The sequence below is a fragment of the Dendrobates tinctorius genome, unplaced genomic scaffold (assembly GCF_039654945.1).
Source record: "Dendrobates tinctorius isolate UK_male_01 unplaced genomic scaffold, ASM3965494v1 ptg000136l, whole genome shotgun sequence".
Lineage (NCBI taxonomy): Eukaryota > Metazoa > Chordata > Amphibia > Anura > Dendrobatidae > Dendrobates > Dendrobates tinctorius.
The window spans coordinates 7,604,921-7,615,841 of NW_027361804.1; the positions used below are offsets into that span (position 1 = coordinate 7,604,921).

The 10,921-nt window shown below is 49.9% G+C and overlaps 1 long non-coding RNA gene across 1 annotated transcript; it reads left to right on the plus strand.

Annotated features, from left to right (window-relative positions):
• Positions 1 to 225: 225 nt before the first annotated feature.
• LOC141048553 (uncharacterized) lies at positions 226 to 3,557 on the plus strand. Its single transcript, XR_012220085.1, has 3 exons — positions 226 to 646; positions 1,800 to 1,896; positions 2,054 to 3,557. It is a non-coding gene; the product is annotated as an uncharacterized lncRNA (long non-coding RNA).
• Positions 3,558 to 10,921: the final 7,364 nt, after the last annotated feature.

Here is a 10,921-nt window from a genome sequence, read left to right on the forward strand (position 1 = left end):
TGTGGAGATGGGGGTTAATGTGTGGAGATGGGATTGATGTGGTGATGGGGGTTAATGATTGGGGGGTTAATGAGTGGAGATGGGGGTTAATAATTGGGGGGTTAATGAGTGGAGATGGGGGTTGGATGGGGGTTACTGAGTGGGGGGATTAATGAGTGGAGATGGGGGTTAATGTGTGGAGGGGTTAATGAGTGGGGATGGGGGTTAATGTGTGGGGGGATTTGGAGTGGGGATGGTATTTAATGTGTGTGGGGAGATTTGAGGACACAAAATGAAGAGTATGAGGAAACAGTATGGGGGATGGGTGCAGACAGTAAGGGGTGCGAACGGGTGAATGTATGTGGACACAGTATGGGGAGTCGGGGATATGTGTGAGCAGACAGTATAGAGAGTGAGGGGGTAAATATATGAGGAGACAGTATGGTGAGGGAGGGGAATAGTGTGAGGTGACAGTATATTGCAGATATTTTTATTTAGGAGCATTATAATGACACTTCTATCTTTAAGGGCATCGTGTGGGGATTTGCTGCAGAAGACCGGAGAAGATGGAAGTCTACAGAGATGGCTGTGGATGAGAAAACTCATCATGGGGTCTGGACAAGAAGAAGAAAAGGAGAACGACTGCAGAGACGACGTCATCTATAAGGTACCTGGATGTAAATATTTGTGATACTGACTAATTCTCATGTTTTTGTTAGGAGCATTACAGGGGTTGTCCAGGTCGGTGATCAGACTGCAGACATTCTATGTGACTGCAGACTTCTGAATTCTCACAGTGCTCACTGCACGCTGTCAGGATTCTCTCGTGCCGGTAATTTACATACATATGGTCACATGCTGACTAGACGTGTGTGGCCTCACTCAATGAAAATGAACGGAGCGAGGCCGGGCACGTCTAGTCGGAATGTGGCCAGAAGTATACAAATCACATACTTGTGTTGACATGACTGTATATCAGCAAGGGAGAATCCTAAATGTGTGCAGTGCATTCATTGTGAGAATTCAGAAGCTGCAATGTCAGGACTCAGCTCTGCAGGTTCCAGTAGTCATCACATGGACACTTCACTCATATGCGATTTTCATAGTTATGGTCCTGTGACAACGAGCTTCTCTTCCTGCTTTCAGTTTTTTTACTGAACATTGAGAGCATTAGGGAGAGCGGCTCGTGGGTACATGACTAACTGTGCAAGTCGCATATGTACTTGGGGGGGGGGGGGGCGCCGAACCAAATTCTTGCCCCGGGTGCCAGGAAGCCTAGATACGCCTCTGTCACCCAGTGTATTGGCATCTCATTTTAATCACTATTTTGGTGACACTTTAGGTCTGGTAATTTTTAAGCTATGCATTAAAAGTTATATTTTATCTCACTTGCTGTTATACATTATACATATTTGGGTGAGAATTAATTGTCATTTTCTGATCATTATTGGCATTTTTGCTGTATTTTGTAGTATTATGTACAGCATTAGAACGGTTCGTACCGCTCAGGATCAGGCGATAGAGGACAGTTCCGGTTATATTCTGCTTCATGTTCTGGTCGCTGCTGGAGAATCTGATCTTTATATTGAATAATTCTGTTCTCACTTCTTTGATACCGGATTCCAGAATTTCTCTCCTCTGTTATCACTGCCATCTACCTTCTCACCAATAGTTCTCCTTGTTCTTTCTCCAACATCTGATTTATAATCTTGTTAATGTTTTCAGTGTTTTGCCTCCCTCTAGTGACCAGAGTCATAGCTGCAGTGTTATTGTGTTATTTTACTTTCACTTTGATGCTTGTAGTTTTCCCTCCATTGCAGTGCGGATTATGGTACTTGCCCTCCAGTTCTCCATTTTCCTTCTGCCTGCATTCAGGAAGCATCTAATTTATCTTCTCCCCTTGTGATAGCATCGCTGGTATGTATTTATGCTTCCTGTCTCATATTAGCCTGGTTAATTAGTCCTTCCTCTGGTTAGCTATTTGTGCAGATGTTGATTTATAATGTATTACGTATATATGAATTCCTGATGTACCTTGTATTGACTGATTGTATATATTATGTTTTACTTGTAGTTTCACCGCGCCAATATACCATCACGGTCAATAAAAGAACAGATTCAACCACAGTCTCCTTATTGGACCCCGGTATAGCGGTTCAGCTGCCTGTATAGCTACATGAAGTCTGCTTCATTTAGTGAGGACAGAACAGTCCGGCTGCGAATTGGGAGATCTGCGGCGCTAGCCGGGAGCGTGGAGAGGAGATCGGGAGCCGTCAGAAGGTGAGTATAGAAGAAAAAACAGGCTAGGATTCGCTTGGAGATACTGCAGCGAGGGAAGGAGGAGGGAGGATTGGCGGTGCCAAACCCATTCATATACTTTATAGCCTCCCAGATGCAACATCTTAAGGGTTGGGGTAGAGACGGGGCGTGTGACAATGGTGGTGATATTGTGAGGGAAGGATCGGTATGGAAATATCCAGGGTGCCGGTTGGAGGTGGGACGACGGCAGATAAATGGGGCACGATACCCTACGTTGGCTATGATTTTCAGGGTGTGGGATAGGGGTAAGTCTCTTTTGAAGATAAATGGGCCTACGGAATTGTGGCCATTGTGGCGAAATCCGGATTTGCAAGAGATCAAAAAGCTGGTGGGGTTCGGAAGATGGGAAGATAAAGGGATTTATCTGGTGTCACAAATTTTGCAAAATAATACTCTTAAGAGTTTTGAACAATTGAGAACAGAATTTCACCTTCCGCACGTCTTCTTTTATCAGTACTTACAGCTGAGACATGCATTGGAAAAACAGAGAAGGACAAATCCGGTGATAGTGACACATAATCAAACACTACATATGCTGCTTACATCTGAGTCTTCTAGGGGACTTAGAATTATATAAAAGATTATTGCCTGCCCATCTGGAGACATATCCACTGACTGCTGCTAAGAATAAGTGGGAACGGGACGTTGGCCCCCTGACGGAGGACCAGTGGTCCGATATTCTAGAACAGGTCCCTAAAATGGCGGTTTCTGAGTGCCAGCGGCTTTCGCAAATATATCTCATTCACAGGGTATATAAAACACCCAGCTTATTATTTAAAATGGGACTTAGGCCCAATACACAATGTGTTAGGTGTGGGCAGGATGATGCCCACTTGATGCATGTTATGTGGGAGTGCAGGCACATTGGGGATTTCTGGAGGCAGACCCTGGGACTCATAGCCCAAGTATACCACATCACAATACGACCGTCACCTCGTCTATGTTTGTTGAATTTGTGGGAGGAGGGGGTTGACCCGGACTCTGCAGTGGCCCTGGGAATAGCACGCACCCTGTATCAGGCAAGAAAGATACTTGCATATCATTGGTTGGATCCTATGCCACCAACATTGTCAGAGCTTAAAAATAAACTAAATAATGTCATCAGATTGGAAAGGGGGGCTTATTTAAAAAGAAATGCATTAAGAAAGTTTTACAAAATTTGGCAGCCATGGATGGAGTCACCGGGTCTCCCCTCGGGCGCACTGGTACGGGATGCGATGTTGGACCAGTTGCTGTTGTGCTTGCGATGAGGGGATGCTTGGGGGGTGAAAATAAAGTCTAGTGCCCTTTGTGGCGAAGTAGATTTTGAGTGGCGCGGTGGGGGGGGGCTGGGGGGATCGGACCTGATATGTGGGGGGGGCGAAATATGATGCGGAGTGGCGCGGCTGGCGGGGATGGTTTTCCCGCTGAAATGAGGCACTGATGTATAATTTTGATTTTTGTTTATTTGTGGAGCCATGTTGTTTATAGGCTCAATTTTATGCAAATATCTGTGTTTTGAGATTTCTTCTTTTTATTTATTCTTACACAGGAAGAGTTTTACCCTTTAAATAATAGCTGCTCTCAATGTAATTTTTACTAGCTATATAAGATGTCATATTCTTTCTGTATTGATTCCTGAATGTTTAATAAAAAAGATCTGATTCAAAAAAAGAAGGTGAGTATATCTCTCTGTTTGTAACGTAAATCCCGCGTGCAGAGCATTGTGCCCTCCCAATGCGATATCATCGGGCGTACATCTAGTGCCCTAATAATACCAATCCCGCCATACAGTGCTGTCTAGAAAAGACGCGCCCTCTTGCTATAAGCATACGTGCTGACTAATAGAAGTATAAGATAAGGAGGTGATTCTCTCAGTCCCAAGTGAGGGGCTGTGGAAGAAAAATAAAAGTAATGAGATAAAGGAGCGGAGGTAACGCGCAGGCGCGGGAGATGCTGCTGCACTAACCATCCCTTTTACATGGACGCCCAGGGCCACGGACCGGGTCACCGCTGCTGTCACATTCCCCTTTGAGAGACCGGCCCGGTACCAAGTACCCCACAGCCCTGGGAGGGCGACCCATGAGCGGCACAGGTCTGCGGTGTTGTGAGTGACGGCACAAGATGGCGCGGTTTGTAAAAGCTCAGAATCACTAGGAGGCTGGGAGGAGGGAACGGCAGAGCGCAGGCGTCCTAGCGCCAGTAAGAGGCCGGGGCGTCATGGCGTCAGTATGAGGCCAGAGCCGCATGGGGAGGAGGTGGCGCTGTGGAGGGGCAGGAGAGGAGCGGGTGCCTGCGTGACTGTGCAGGGAGGATGGAAACAGTGCGATAGCTCAAAGCGGCGCATGCGCAGGAGGGAGAGAGTCTGAGAAGGAGAGAGAAAAGGCTGCGGAGGGATAAGAGGAAAAATGGGCACGGAGAAATGAAAAAAGGAGGGGAGGGAAATAAGAAAGAGGGAAGAGTAGTAGAGAAAAGGGAAAGACCAGAAGGGAGAGAAGAAATGGAAAAGGAATGAAAGAGGCAGAAAAGCGGAATGGAGAGACATAATAGGGAAAGTACACTGATAAGAATGAGGAACAGTAGATTAGAATGGTTATATCAGCAAAGAGAAAGGAATAATTGGAGTGGAAGAGAGAGAGAATGAATAATGCTGGAAAATAAAATGCACTATGGAGAAAAAATAAAAAAAATATGAATACGGAAAATAAAAAGAGGGGGGTGAAAAAAAAGGAGAACATAATGGAAACTAAAAAATAGGAAATATAATGAAAAAAATAATAAAAAATAATAGTAATAAAAAAAAATAATGAAAAATGATCAAGGGAATTAAAAAAAGTACAAATTGAAAAAAAAATAGAAACAAAAAATAATAAATAAAAAAAATAAAAAATAATAAAAGGAATGAAAAGGGAAATTAAACGTTATAAAAATGAGGTGGAGAAAAAAGAAAAAGTATAAAAAAAAGGTAAAAAAATTAAAATTAAAAAAAATAATGAAAAAAAAAAAATCCACAAAAGATTTTTTTGAAACATGTCTGACATGAAGTAAATCCAACTCACGATTGAGGCCCTTGGGGGCCAGAGTCTGCAGCTCATAAATCCAAAACGACTCCCTAGTTTTGAGGAGCTTAATGTGAGTGCCGCCCCTGCGTGGTCGTTCAACCTTCTCTATCACCTGGAACCTAAGTGTCATGTCCGCCATGTCTGTTTTGCCTCATGAACCCCTGGAGCGGTGTGCACGCGCACCTTGTGTCTGCTGAGCTGCAAGATGCCTGCGTTTCTGCTTTGCCTTCTGTGATCTTCTCGTCATGTCTAGAACCCCTGATCATGTGACGTTTCCTAGGATCCTGCACTGTCTGGTTCGGTGATCATCTCGTCATGTCTAGAATCCCTGATCATGTGTCCTTCCTAGGATCCTGCACTGTCTGGTTCGGTGATCATCTCGTCATATCTAGAATCCCTGATCATGTGTCCTTCCTAGGATCCTGCACTGTCTGGTTCGGTGATCATCTCGTCATGTCTAGAATCCCTGATCATGTGTCCTTCCTAGGATCCTGCACTGTCTGGTTCGGTGATCATCTCGTCATATCTAGAATCCCTGATCATGTGTCCTTCCTAGGATCCTGCACTGTCTGGTTCGGTGATCATCTCGTCATATCTAGAATCCCTGATCATGTGTCCTTCCTAGGATCCTGCACTGTCTGGTTCGGTGATCATCTCGTCATGTCTGAAACCCTGATCATGTGACTGCGCTCTGTGATCCTGGAGCATCTGAACTAGGAAGTTCTCCTCTTCCTCGTCCTGACCTGGAAGAGGAGGTGCTGTGCCCTATATCAGACCACCCCTTTCTATGCTCAGGGCCTGATTATTGTGTTGCTTCTCTGCATGGCTGCTTGGTCTGCTGGGTCGCTCCCTCTATTCTGTGCCCTTGCACTTTGCTCTGTAGTGCGTCTCTGCACACGCTCCGTGCTCGTATTCCGTCTCTTGTCTTGTGCCATGTCTTGTGTTGTCTCTCGTGCCATGTTTGTCCTTGCCTTGCCTTGTAGTCCTTCCGCTGTTCTCTGCCTTAGCCTGTTTTGCTATGTCTCGCCTTAGCTATTCTTTGACTTGTAGTTCTTCCTCTGTTCTCTGCCTTGCCTGTTTCGCCATGTCTGGTCTTTGCTATTCTGAGCCTTGTAGTACTTCTCGTGTTCTTGTCTCAGCCTGGTTTTCCGCGCTCTGTCCTCTGGTGCTCTCTTGCACATTTCCAAGTCTAGTCCCAAGGTTCTCCCTTGGCCCGGCTCTGGGCTTCTCCCTACGCTCCGCTGCTAGACTCTGCCCTCGCTCTGACCTGGCTCTCTTTCTGCCTATGTTCCGCTCCGTGCCTTGTTCCTTGCCTTGAACCCCGGCGTGGGTTCCCCTTGGCCGTCTCCTGTGCCGTGGTAAGTGCCTCGTGTTTGTGTACAGCCGTGTGCACTGGCCAGTTAGGCGTGCCTCCTGCGTGGCTCCTAGCACGCACCCTGCTCTGAACCTGGCGTGGCTCCTAGCACGAAGGTTCCTTTGCCCCCCTCCTGTGCCTTAGTCGTGCCTCGTGCTGGCGTTACAGTCATGTGCATGGGCCAGTGAGGTGTGCGTCCCGCGTGGTTCTTAGCACGCACCCTGCCTTGAACCCTGACCCTGGCGTGTCTCTTTGCACGCACAGGACTCTGTCTTCTACCTTGTGCCTTGGCGTGTCTCTACACACGCACTCTGTCTTGAACCTTGTGCCTTGGCGTGTCTCTACACACGCACCCTGTCTCGCTTTGAACCCTGGCGTGTCCCCTACACACGCACCTCGCTTTGAACACTGGCGTGTCCCCTACACATGCACCTAGCCTTGGCGTGTTCCCTATCACGCACCACGCCTGGATATCTGTCGTGCCTCCTTGCCTGAACCCTGGTTTGCCTGCCGGATGCCCGGAATCTGCCGATTGCTGCCAGAGATCGTAAGCTGGATGACTGCGGCCTGATGTCCGCAGCTTGATGCCTTGATCATGTTGATCTTCGCCAGCAGTCCGGAGTCCGATGCCATTGTGCCTTTACCTGTACCTAGGCGTGCCACCTGGCACCTACTATGCTATGGACCTTGGCGTGCCCACGCGCGCACCTTGCACGTTTTGCTTGTTTTCACGTTTGCACTGATTGTAATCCTGAAGATCTTAATGAAGATACCTTGCACTTATGTTTTGTCTTGTCTTGTTTCCTGCCTGTCCCTGGTCGTCAGACACTCCCGTAGTGTCCCCCTGAGCCGGCCGTCTGGTCCCAGCAGTCGTGGTGGCTCACCCCCTTGGTCTTGCCCCTGACACTCCCTGTATAGGGGGTGGATTCTCACAAGATCAGCGAGCGGGGCAAGCTATTTTTAGTGGAGGCAGGGTGACAACTTGTATAATGGGGAAGGTTGTTGGAGTCGGTAGGTTTGACGTATAGATCGGTGGAGAGTGAGCCAGTATTGGTCTTAATCACTAGTGTATCTAAAAAGGAGATCTGGGAGGGATTCCAGTTCAGAGTAAACTGTAATTCAGGTCTAATCAAATTAAGATATTCCGTGAAGGAATGTAAATCATCAAGTGTACCCGACCATAGACAGAAAATATCGTCGATGTAACGTAACCAGCACTTACTGTACGACATGAAGAGGGCATTATTGTAGACATGAGAACATTCAAAATGATTCATGTAGGCATTATCGTAGGCGGGTGCTACGTTAGCACCCATTGCGGTCCCATGCCGCTGGAGGTAAAATGGATCCCCAAATAGAAAGAAATTTTCTTTCAGAACAATGGAAATAAGATCGATACATAGCTGAACAGAATTGGGTGCGAGGTTTATTTTTTTTTAACATTTTTTTCATTATATTTCCTATTTTTTAGTTTCCATTATGTTCTCCTTTTTTTCACCCCCCTCTTTTTATTTTCCGTATTCATATTTTTATTTTTTTCTCCATAGTGCATTTTATTTTCCAGCATTATTCATTCTCTCTCTCTTCCACTCCAATTATTCCTTTCTCTTTGCTGATAAAACCATTCTCATCTACTGTTCCTCATTCTTATCAGTGTACTTTCTCTCCATTCCACTTTTCTGCCTCTTTCATTCCTTTTCCATTTCTTCTCTCCCTTCTTGTCTTTCCCTTTTCTCTACTACTCTTCCCTCCTCTCTTTACTTATTTCCCTCCCCTCCTTTTTTCATTTCTCTGTGCCCATTTTTCCTCTTATCCCTCCGCAGCCTTTTCTCTCTCCTTCTCAGACTCTCTCCCTCCTGCGCAGGCGCCGCTTTGAGCTATCGCACTGTTTCCATCCTCCCTGCACAGTCACGCAGGCGCCCGCTCCTCTCCTGCCCCTCCACAGCGCATGCTCCACCGAGCCACCTCCTCCCCATGCGGCTCTGGCCTCATACTGACGCCCCGGCCTTGTACTGGCGCTAGGACACCTGCGCTCTGCAGTTCCCTCCTCCCAGCCTCCTAGTGATTCTGAGCATTTATAAACCGCGCCATCTTGTGCCGTCACTCACAACACCGCAGACCTGTGCCGCTCATGGGTCGCCCTCCCAGGGCTGTGGGGTACTCGGGACCGGGCCGGTCTCTCAAAGGGGAATGTCACAGCAGCGGTGACCTGGTCCGCGGCCCTGGGCGTCCATGTAAAAGGGATGGTTAGTGCAGCAGCATCTCCCGCGCCTGCGCGTTACCTCCGCTCCTTTTATCTCATTACTTTTATTTTTCTTCCACAGCCCCTCACTTGGGACTTAGAGAATCGCCTCCTTATCTTACACTTCTGTTGAGGTCGGCGCTTGCTGCCTGCCATACCGCTCTGTCTGCCGCTCACCTCCACCGCCCCTTCGTTATACGATTTATTAAGCATAATAAAAATTAAAAATTATATCTTTGGCCAATAGCCTGCAGCGCCCTCTAAGACCATCTCCGGACTAATGCTGCATTCTTTGTGATATTTCTCAGATCCTTATGTTGTCATATATGTGTATATATATATATGTTGTATTTATAGGGTTTTTCAGCAGATAGCCTTTTCACTCTTCCCGTTGTTGTGTATATTCATGGCCATTATGTTCCCAGTTTTTTGTGCTGTTTTCTTCCCTCTGCTCAGTGTGGGAATTATTCTTTACATTTTATCTTGCAGTATGGTTGGAGAAAGACCCAGGTTTAGGTCGAAAACGTAAACGTATAATACTCACAGCTGGAGTGTGACCTTTGTTTGCCGTGTTTCACTATTGTGACTTATTGAAAAATTTTTAAAAAATAAAAAAATCATAATTTCGTCAAAGACTTTAAACATCATTATCCCGGATCATCTCCCACTAATAATCCACTGCAGAAATGACCCCGCGCCGTGTGCTCATTATTAGGGCAGAGGATCACCGAGCGATCGGACACTCTGTTGTGATACTCCGCTGTATCTCATCCTCCCGTTATACTCCTCCGCGCCCCGTCCCCTCCTCCGCGCCCCTTCCCCGCCTCCGCGCCTCTTCCCCCTCCTCCGCGCACCGTCCCCTCCGCCGCGTCCCGTCCCCTCCTCCACGCCCCTTCCCCGCCTCCCGTCCCCTCCGCAGCGTCCCGTCCTCCGGGCCTCTTCCCCCTCCTCCGCGCCCCTTCCCCGCCTCCGCACCTCTTCCCCCTCCTCCGCGCCCCGTCCCCTCCGCCGCGTCCCGTCCCCTCCTCCGCGCCCCTTCCCCGCCTCCCGTCCCCTCCGAAGCGTCCCGTCCCATCCTCCGGGCCTCTTCCCCTCCTCCGCGCCCCGTCCCCTCCTCCGCGTCTCTTCCCCTCCTCCGCGCCTCTTCCCCTCCTCCGCGTCTCTTCCCCTCCTCCGCGTCTCTTCCCCTCCTCCGCGTCCCGTCCCCTCCTCCGCGTCTCTTCCCCTCCTCCGCGTCCCCTCCTCCGCGCCTCTTCCCCTCCTCCGCGCCTCTTCCCCTCCTCCGCGCCTCTTCCCCTCCTCCGCGTCTCTTCCCCTCCTCCGCGTCCCGTCCCCTCCTCCGCGCCTCTTCCCCTCCTCCGCGCCTCTTCCCCTCCTCCGCGCCTCTTCCCCTCCTCCGCGCCTCTTCCCCTCCTCCGCGTCCCGTCCCCTCCTCCGCGCCTCTTCCCCTCCTCCGCGTCCCGTCCCCTCCTCCGCGTCCCGTCCCCTCCTCCGCGTCCCGTCCCCTCCTCCGCGTCCCGTCCCCTCCTCCGCGCCTCTTCCCCTCCTCCGCGCCCCGTCCCCTCCTCCACGCCTCTTCCCCTCCTCCGCGTCCCGTCCCCTCCTCCGCGTCCCGTCCCCTCCTCCGCGTCCCGTCCTCTCCTCCGCGTCCCGTCCCCTCCTCCGCGCCTCTTCCCCTCCTCCGCGTCCCGTCCCCTCCTCCGCGTCCCGTCCCCTCCTCCGCGTCCCTTCCCCTCCTCCGCGCCTCTTCCCCTCCTCCGCGCCTCTTCCCCTCCTCCGCGCCTCTTCCCCTCCTCCCCGTCCCGTCCCCTCCTCCGCGTCCCGTCCCCTCCTCCGCGTCCCGTCCCCTCCTCCGCGTCCCGTCCCCTCCTCCGCGTCCCGTCCCCTCCTCCGCGCCTCTTCCCCTCCTCCGCGCCTCTTCCCCTCCTCCGCGCCTCTTCCCCTCCTCTGCGCCCCGTCCCCTCCTCCGCGCCTCTTCCCCTCCTC